The sequence below is a fragment of the Chinchilla lanigera genome, unplaced genomic scaffold (assembly GCF_000276665.1).
Source record: "Chinchilla lanigera isolate Chin_1 unplaced genomic scaffold, ChiLan1.0 scaffold00026, whole genome shotgun sequence".
Lineage (NCBI taxonomy): Eukaryota > Metazoa > Chordata > Mammalia > Rodentia > Chinchillidae > Chinchilla > Chinchilla lanigera.
Window position 1 is genome coordinate 3,671,393 of NW_004955427.1, and position 10,250 is coordinate 3,681,642.

The 10,250-nt window shown below is 41.9% G+C and overlaps 1 long non-coding RNA gene across 1 annotated transcript; it reads left to right on the top strand.

The window, feature by feature from the left end:
- The first annotated feature begins 3,406 nt into the window (after positions 1–3,406).
- On the top strand, positions 3,407–8,727 carry LOC106148696. The gene is made up of 3 exons (XR_001234344.1): positions 3,407–3,482; positions 5,411–5,627; positions 8,610–8,727. It is a non-coding gene; the product is annotated as an uncharacterized LOC106148696 (long non-coding RNA).
- The last annotated feature ends 1,523 nt before the right edge of the window (positions 8,728–10,250 follow it).

The window sequence follows — 10,250 nt, forward strand, 5'->3', positions numbered from 1 at the left end:
GTTAGAGTGAGGGGGACTCGAGTATCTTCCAAACTGCTCGAGAAAGAAAGGTGTGGCAAATATATGCTCCTGTGCTCCAGCAAAAGGCGTCTCTCAGTGTGAGAGGCTTACAGTCAGAAGTTCTTCCCCCTCTTTTCCTCTCTGCTGTGTCTTGCTTCAGCTGTCTTTTTTCTCATTTTCTGGTTGTTTTGAAAATGATTTTCCTGTGTTGACAGCAATAACTACTTCATTTTTCTGTTTGTTAGAAACATAACATCTTCCTTATGTTTCTTTGGAAGGACCTGACTGTTCTTTCGAGTCTGTTACTCCTGGGACTGAATGTATACCTTGCGGAAATTCTCATGCTCAGAGGGGTGTTGAGTTGGATGTGTTTGATACAAGTGAATGAATCAAATAGGGTTTCAGGCATGGTGTAGACCTGGCAACGAGAAAGAGGCATAAGGCTCCTGTTTTCAAAGAGCTGGTGAGTGCCAAAGGCTAAAGCAACTCTAGGTAGTAAAAGGCTGGTCACATTTCACGTTGCAGATCCCTACATTTTGTAGCCAGCATGGACGGTAGAGCATGAAGACACAGCCTGTTTGCCATGCCTCTACTTTCAGATGCTTTTGCTTTCAGATGCCTTAAACTTAACTGCATTGAAGTATTCTAAAGTTAAACATTTATAAAGACACAGAAACAAAAATCAATTTCTGGGGAGAATGTGACTTAAGACAAATACTGTATATTTCCTGATCATCCTTTGGTCTTATTTTTATTGATTTACTTTTTCTCTACTTTATATCATGAACACTTTCTTATTAGGCAGTAAATGACAAGGTTAATACATCAATAGAGCATTCATCATAGTGCAAATTCGCATGCAGAAGCATAATCAATAATATAACATCACAGGCTGGCTCCTCTGGAGAGTTGCTCTTATGGAAAGTTTGACTACAGAGTACTCCATGCAGCAGTTTCCTTATGGATACGTGCTCGGGGTTACCCTGTCCTCAGCTGCTTGGAGACTGAACACTCATATCCTGCCTAGGCTTTTTGTATCCTCAGCATGGTCTTTGTCTTAATACACACTCACGACTATAAAGGATTATTCTAGGAAGACCATGAAACCCAAGTGTTTGAGGTAGTGTCTCTGGTAGCAAAGTTGAACCCAAGGAAAACTTGCTCCAGTGGAGAATTCTGTAAATGTAATATTGTGGGGTTGTTGAAGGGAGAGGCTAACAGTCTGTTTTAATCCCATGTCTCCTCGTGCAGTTTGAAGCTATATGAAGTTATTTGGTTCAGTCTGTGAGACGTCATGAGCCTGGTCTGCTGCAGGGAAGGAAGGCAGCCGGCAGCGGTGGGGGAAGGGGAGGACAGGCCCTGTCTACTCTGCTGGACCCGGTCCGGAAGTCCCGCCTTTCCAGTCCTAAAAGCGGAACGCTGGGAAGATCACTGTCTAGTGAAGGACTAGTCACAGTCGAAATTACCTATTTTGTGAAATTGTGCTATCAGTAATTTCTCTCATAGGACTGTTGAATATATTAAATAAGAACAATGTTAGTTTGTATATGTTAGCTACTGTTATTTCTGTCCTGAATAATATCCTTATTTGCACCAGAAGCCCTTGAATTTTCCATCCAGGTCTGAGAACTTTGCTGGTCACGTTTTACTTTCTCTGAAGTGACGGCTCTTTGTTTTCACTGAGCACTGACCGTGCACCAAAGGTTTGTTTACCTGTCGGCAGTGCTGTGGGAAAGTAGTGGAAACCTTGAGGGATGGAGGCTTGTGAGGGAGGTCCTTAGGTCACTGACAGTGGGGACCTTAGGCCCTTCCTCTTCTTGTTCACTTTCTGGCCGTGATGTAAAAGGTTTCATTCTGCCATGTGCTCTTACGATGACGTGCCGCCTTATCACAGGCCCTGAAGCAATGGGACCATCGGCCATGGACTGTAGCCTTCAAAGCCATGAGCCAAAGTAACCCTTTTATTTTTATGTTAATTCATCATAGGTACTTGTTATAGTGATGGAAAGCTAACATAAATACTACAGCACTGGTTCAGTCATTTACTAAGTGAACACAGGGGTGCAGCTGCATTCAGTGCAGTAATATTGGTGTCCCGCATCTTTCACTCTTGATGATTGCATGACACAAATTGGCGTGGAGCAACTTGAAGTCTAATAAGTCACATCCACTTCTGAGTGATATATTTAGGTTGACAAATGCTTCCAGTAACTGGGATGAGACAAAGCACGAGGATAACTTGATGCCTGGGGGTGGGGGGCATGTGGGAGGATCTTCAGTTTGGGACTGTCGGTGACAATGTTACAGGGAATGGTCTCATGGAGTGCCAAGTGTTGGGCACCTGCAGGAGCAGGCTGGTGAGATGGAGGTGGGAGGGTATGGGAGAGTATTTTGCCAGGGGCAGGTGAATGGTTGATATGTCACAAAAATCCCCTGGCAGGCTGCCAGCACCCCTGGCTGTGGGACAGGTTGTCAAGCTGAGGATGAGAGGTCAGGACTAGTTTGGAAGGCTGTAAGATTAAAATGTTTCATATTTCCGGCCAGTTGCATCTCTTCTAATCCAGTGCAGTGCAACACGTCTCTTCTTAGCCATAGCTTCTCCTACTAGAAGGTGAAATTTAAAAAGGAATGAAAGTAGAAGACTTGGAAAGAGGAATAGCATTTCCCTCAGGCCCCTAATGGAAAGGTATAGCGCACTTCCAGGTCTTTCATCTTTTTCTGCTTTTTTGAGAAAGGGTCTCCATGTGTAGTCCAGGCTGGAGTTAAACTCACAGTGATCCTCCTGCCTCAGTGCTAGAACTACAGGCATGCACCACCACTCCTGGGGCAGGTCTCTCATTTTCTTCTTTATTAGCCACTCAAACCAGGGCTTTACAAACTTATTCCTAGGAATGCTTAGGGCCTTTTGCATTTGTTTTCTTTTATGAAGAAGTAATCACTTCCTCAAATTCCTGGCAGAAATTTTAAAAAATTAATAGTCTATCCTTTTCTTAAAACTTACGTGGTGATAGTAACTTGTATTTGGATCCTATTTTTACATTTGCTTGAGAAATCACAAGTGGTTTCATTTAGTTATGCAAACGGAAGAGTCTGATATTTTAAGGAAAGTCTGATATTTTAAGGAAAGGATCACAAAGATTCTTCAGGACTTTATAGAAGGTAGTGTGTCTTGGTGCTCCCTTGGCATGCAGTTCTCTTTGGAAAACTAGTTGGGATGAGGGACAAGTAAGAAGATTAAAACAGAGGTGACTGTGTTTGTACCTGAGACTGGTGAAGTGGGTCAGACCAGTTATTTTCCCAAGAGGATTATGAAAGTTTATCTTAAGGAACCTGAGTAATTACTTGGACAACAACCAAGGAGTTGCCACACAGAACTTCTTATGGCAGGCTCTCAGCATGCATTCCCGCACAGCCTCGAAGTTTACCTGGCTGAGAGGACATACGATCAGTTTAATTCTTATCAGAGACCTGATGTATAGAAGGTACGCTCCCCTCACTAGGGCTCCGGGGGGTGCAGAGAGGCCTTTTCTGAGGCCACCCCTCATGGTGCTCCTGTTCCAGCCCTGCTCCTACCCATGCTCTTACCACTCTTACGTTTGAACTCCTAAGCATAGACTTTGCTCTGCTTACATTGAACCCCCAGTTCTTAGAACAAAGGCCAACACTGAATGAGCACTGAAAACTTACAAATTTTACTGAAAAAAGGGAGCATGTAAACTTGAGGGAATATTGGATTAGTTCAGTGACAGAGTATTTAAAGATATTTGTTGGAATTATAAGTGGAATCCCTCAAGATTAAATTCAATTAGGAAATAAGAAAAACCTGTCTGTGGGCCCCCAAATTTGAAAATTATACAATGATTCCAGATGAGAAGATACAACTTGGAAATATTTTATGGGAAAAATTTAATTGAAAATAAACGCAGCATAAATCAGCAGTGTTTTATGGTTGGATACAAATTTATTATGACCATAAGCCATATTATTTAAGATATGCTATCTAACTTATAGAAAGTGATTGTACTGATTTTTTAGGCTGATTTTGAATACTAAAGTAAAAAAAAAACAACCGGTAAGTAACAAGTATGCTTTATTGAGACTAGCCAGTATAATAAAGGAACTCAGAAAGTGAAAAATAATTGGCAATATTGCAGACATTTTAGGTGAAAAAAAAACTTTTCATGAGCTTTATTCTTTAAATATCAGAGACCTCTTCTTTGGAAGAAATGTTCTATTTATTCTCTCCCATATTAAAGGCAAGTGGGGGTGGTTTTAGGAAGGTACATGTTACCCCACTGGAAGGAAGGACTTCCAGATTTGGAGCAGTACTGACTGTTATGGGGAATGACAGCTTCTTCACCTGTGCCTTTTCAAAACAGCTGCCGAGGGCCTGGAGTGTCCACTTGAAATTTAGGCTGTGTGAGATGCTCTGCAGAGATGCGATGTGGGCCGTGTGAAATGCTCCGCGGAGATGCGATGTGGGGAAGGTGGAGCTACTCAGAGGGATGGGACGCCTCCGTGATTTCAGGCCCAACCTGACACTGGACTCATTTCCCATGAATCATACCGGTGGCATACAATTAAGGAGTATGTCCATTTACCTAGTCTGGTGCTGTGATATCAGAATAATATAACTCAGATCACTTGGAATTTATGAGAACAATCATATTGGTTCCCGTTCTCTGTACTGAAGTATTTGCTGTGAATCCAGACAGATAATATGCAACATTTGACCTCTGCCCTCAAGAATATTAAAAGGATAACTGCCTGTGAGCCTTCTGAGCTAGAGATCAACATTTCATCTGGAGGTTTTAGTCTCACATTTCACTGAACTTTTAGTTTACTTCCTCATATAATTTGCATGCTTATTGGTTTTCCAGATGTACTGGCATTTCCTTGAGGACACAGATAGTTTCTCATTGTCCTTTAACTTGAGCACATTCTGAAAGCACAGTGGTTTGTGTAATAGTGCTTGTGGAAACAGACTGTGCAGATCATTGCCCTGGAAATATGTTGAGAACAAGAAGATAGCCCGGGAAAGTTCAGGGGAGGGACATGTTTTAAAAATTGATTAAATCATTAAGCAGTCTCCTTCTAGGCTCTGAATATGAGCACAGGAGTAGAGTAGGGGGCGTAAAAGATGAAAAACCAAGATTGGCCCCCAAAATGGTGACATACAGGCTACAGAGCCATTAGACAAGCCAGGACAATAACCTGAGTTATGGAGAGTGCTGCCTTGGGAATTGCTTAGTCAAATTCATCACTCAGCACCAAACAGCGCACACAAGAACACGTGGTGGAAATGTTAGTGCTTCCAAGGTTTAAGTTCATAGAGAAAGAGGAGGAGCAAGTAGTTTCGGTGAAGTCAAAAGTTTAACTTTAAGGTAAAGATGTGCTTTTATGATTGCAGGTGAAGCTGGACTGGGCTCAGAGGAAGAATGCAGAAAACAAGGGAGCCCATTAGGTCCAAGAGCAGAGGTTAATTCTAACAAGCAGCGTGTAGAAGTGGAAGGTCCCACAGCATCTGAAGTCCAGGCATTCCTTGGGCAAAGACTTGTCTGGATGTGAGGGACCACTCAAAATGACAAGACTGCTGCAAGAAGGTGCAGCCGGGGCTAAGTGCAAAGGTAAGCTGGCCAAGTTGATTCAGGCAGACACTGTTACACCTGAACAAGAATACACACTTTACACCTTAATACATTTTTTCATTTGGAGTTTTCTTATGTTTTTAAGCAAATATTTATTATGGAAAAACCTCCGGGTTACCCCTACCCCGAGTGTGGTCAGCATAGCATGAAGACAGACTTCACCTGAGATGTAGGACAGAGAAAAAACAGCACTTTGCCTGCCTTGTAGCTCAGTATTGGGCCAGTGAAACTTATCACTAACCTCTGTCAGTAAAGTTTCTGTCTGCCCTGATGCCAGGTGCAGACCCGAAGTCCCAGGTGAACAAACTTGCGTTACAGCCAGCATTACTCACAGCTGACACAGTAGTCTGGGGCCATGACACCATGTACATTTCTCCTGTTCTTTGTTGTGCTAGGCTCAGGGGGCTGTGGGCTCTAGTGAAACCCAGCATTGTGATGCTGGTGGCTACAGAACTGACCATCCATGTCCATCCTGCCACCAACTGCAGGTAAAAAAAAGGAGAGGTCATTGTCTCCTGGGAGGAAGTAGAGGGAAGGTCGTGCCAACATGCTGCGTAGGAACCTACGGCTGGTGGCTCCAAAAGAAGGACCAGTGCCAGGGGGAATATTTTTCACCTGAACACTGCCTTCTGACTGTAGATGAAGCATCCAGGCCTGCCCCAACCCAAGGCAGGAGTCTGGATTACCCTTTTTCAGCACTTCCCAAGAACATTATGAACAGTGTACAGGCTCTGAATGGGGACAAACTTAGGCACTGGGTGTCTGTGGGTGTGGGGAGCACCCACTCTGGTGCTGAAACTGACAACACGCCAGCCACGTACGCACAGAAAATCTGGACCTACAATGCCACCTAGTGCTAATATAGCAGTAGTGACCACTACTTCAGAGAAAATAAGCAGCATGCTTGGAATTTCTGGAAGGACGTATACAAACTCATGATGAGGATGAAAGCAAATAACCCTTCAGTCTGAAGACATCACTGTATTCAAGTAGCCCTGATGAGCTTCCAAGGAGACGTGACCTCCGCTAATGGGCAAAATAAGACACCAGAGACCAAGCATGTGTGAATCAGTATCTACAAATTCTTGGATAGAGAATTCAAAAATAAAGATGTGCCTCAATGAGCCTGAAGACAACACAGAGAAACAATTCAGGATTTTACTAGTGAACAACAAAGATGAAAGTAATTACAAATAAGACAAATCCTTGAGCTGAAAAGTATATGAAATAAAATAAAAAATGCGATGGGAGACGATAGCAGACAAGAACAAACAGAATCAGTGAACTCAAAGACAAGGTATTTGAAAATATACAGAGGAGAGAAAGGAAAAGAATGATGGAGATTGAAGAAAACTTATGGGAACTTTGAAACAGCATGAAAAGAGCAAATATTTAGATCATGGGGATCCAAGAAGGAAGTGATGACATGAAACAGGTAAAACGTTTGCTCAAAGAAATAATAGCAGAAAAACAGAGATAGATACAAATATCCAGTCAAAAGTCATCGTTCAGATACTACTCTACCAAGTTTTCCTGAGACATCTCAGAGTTAAGCTCCAAAAAGTCAAAGACAGAGGATATTCTTGAAAGTCAGGAAGAGAAATTGAACAAATTATACATATGGGGATCCTGGTCCCCTTGACACAGCAGACTTCTCAGTAGAAAAATGGAAAATTAAGAGACAGTGAGATAACATATTCACAGACTAAGCAAGAACACTGTAACCAGTAAAGCCATCCTTTAAAAATGAAGGAAAGCATGAACTGAAAAAGTATAATAAATTAAGTGAAAAATGTGGAAAACTTCAGTAGCAGATTGAAATGAACAGAAGAACCAGTGGCAGTTCACTGCCAGAAATGATGAGAAGGAGGGCACTCTTCAAATTGAAAGAAAGAAAGATGCTGGTGAGTCAGAAGAGGGCATCAAGAAGATACAACCTACTTCTAAGGACCACTACATAGACGCACTCAGAATATACTGCATAATAAACATGGTTTGCAAAGCATTCATACCTTAGGAATGAAGACTAAGAAAACGCTAGTAAAAATAGTATAATATTATAATCTTATATAGTTTAATTGATGTAAGATTAATATGTTAAGAGTAAGCAATATTAAAAACATGTAAAATGGGACAAAAATTTAAATTATGGGAAGGAATAAACTGTAAGTGCAGAAGTTTTTAATAGTATTATTTATTGTTTCTCTTTTATCTAAAAAATCAATATTGAGTTACTATAATTTCAAAATGGCTTGCTATAATGAAAATATTTTCATAAATCTCATGGTAGTCAGGAACCAAAAATCTACAATAGACAAAACAAATATAATAAATAAGAAATCAAAACACACTACTGGAGAAAAATCACTTAATGCCAAAGGAAAACTATAAGAAAGTAATAAGGAAAGAAAAAGCTGTTAAAGATCAACAAAACATAGAGGTTGTTTTTCAAAACATAAAAAATAGACAAACCCTTAGTTAGATGACTAAGAAAACAGAATACTCAAAATCTAATATCAAATATGAAAAATTACATCATTTCATGACAAATCTGAGTAAATTTGGTATAGAACATACCTCGCAACTGATACCAGAGAGATACAAAGAATCATTAGAGATGATTATGAATATTTCAACAAATTTGATCATGCAGGAAAAATGGACATATTCCTAAACATGTGTAACTTAACAGACCAATGAATAGCAAGTGACAAGAGTGGGGCACTAAGGGGCTGGGGATATGGCTCAGCGGTACAATGCCCTGAGTTCAATTCCTGGTACAAAAAAAAAAGGCTTGAGTAATTTTGGGGGCTAGGGTTTTAGCTCAGCAGCACAGTGCCTGCCTGGCAAGCATGAGGTTGTGAGTTCAATTCCCGGTACTGGAGAAAAACAAACACACAAACAAAACAAAACAAACAAACAAACAAAGACAGAGGCACTAATATAGAGCCTGTCCCACAGTGATGGACTACAGACAACAACACTCACAATCACTCTGAGATGTCCACCCAGGCCAGGACCATGCGGCTGCCAGGGCGGTGAGGAGCCCAACCACCAGAGTACAACTTGAGGGAGCAGCGAACAGGTGAGATCGAGGGAGAAGTTGCTGGGATAAGGGAGCAGGTGCTGCTTACAGCGCAGGTTTGGAGAGTGCCCCATTGTGTGGAAAGTGTGAAGTTCTCCAGGGAGGAAACTGATGGGGGCCGTCACTGCTCCATGCCCAGCACAGCCACCACCACCCTCAACACCACCTGGGCTGAGTAGACACCTCCCTGAGCCCAGAGTCTGAAATATTTGCCCTGACAAGGCTTCCAGGTCCTGGGTGCTGCAGGTGCAGTAAGGCAGGGACCCAGAGGGAGGAGGGAGGAGGACCAGAAATGCCAAATGAAAAGAGTGAGAGACAGAAAGGACAGCGTGGGGAGCCAGAGCCAGACAGACACTGGGGCAGAGTGAGATGGTCTGGAGAATCCTGCTTTGGTGTAGCATCTTCCTGCCCCTGGGCATGATGGGAACTGTGACCCACAGAGAGATTCAGAGGGTGTGGCAGCTGAACTTTATAGGTCATTGGGCTGGAGAGAAGTTGTAGGCTTGGTAAGAGGTTCTTGTCCTTCGTGTTCCTTCTGACCCTTATACCACTGGAATTGTGGGTCAGAAAGAATCTGTGCTAATAGCGGCAAAACTGAGCTGCAAAGAGAAGGGTGGGATGAAGATACCCATGAAGATGCTGACATGTGTATGGCTTGGGAGCCTGAGGGTGAGATCTGCTGATAGTAGCAATGCAATCACCTTGCAGACCATATTCCCAAGAAAACTAAGGCTCTTCAACATGGCGGTCTAAAGATGATAAGACACCCTGGGATATTCATCCTAACCAATGCAACAGGATAATTATCCTCTTTCTGCTTATCTGTCAGTATGTTGGTTCCTCTTATTGGGATTGATCTTCTTACATATATACATGTGGGAGTAAATGAGTGAATTAGTTTTCTGCTCTTGCTTCTGCAGTGTTCTACATTATATTGTCACCTCTTTTTATGCTATATTGTACATATTATATATATATCAATCGCCTCTTCATAGAGATATCTAACTTTGAGTATTAGTTGAAAAATTGGTTATAATCTTATCTCTTCTCTCACCTCTTATTTACATTCCTATTCTTTCTCTGCTTTATTTTTTCCACCCCACATACCTTTAATCTATTGACTCTTCCTCATTTAGTTTTATTTCTCCTGTAATGTGAATATCTTTGAGATTTTAGCTTTTTGGATTTTCTTTTGTCTTTTTGAGACAGGGTCTCGCTATGCAGTTCAGGCTGGCCTTGAGCTCACTTTGTAGCCCAGACTGGTCTCAAACTAGCAATGCTTCTCCTGCCTCAGCTTCCTGAGTGCTGGGATTACAGGGGTGTGCCACCACACCTGGCTTGGTTTTAGATTTTCTAGAGTATTAGATTTTATTACTTTCCCTGTCTATTCCTGGGACAAAAGAATAGTAGAGATCTCTTAAAACAAGTTTTTTAGATTCTCTAAATGAAAGACATAGACTATCAGATTGGATCAAAAAGCAAGACCCATCTGTGTGTTGCCTACAGAAGCCATGTAT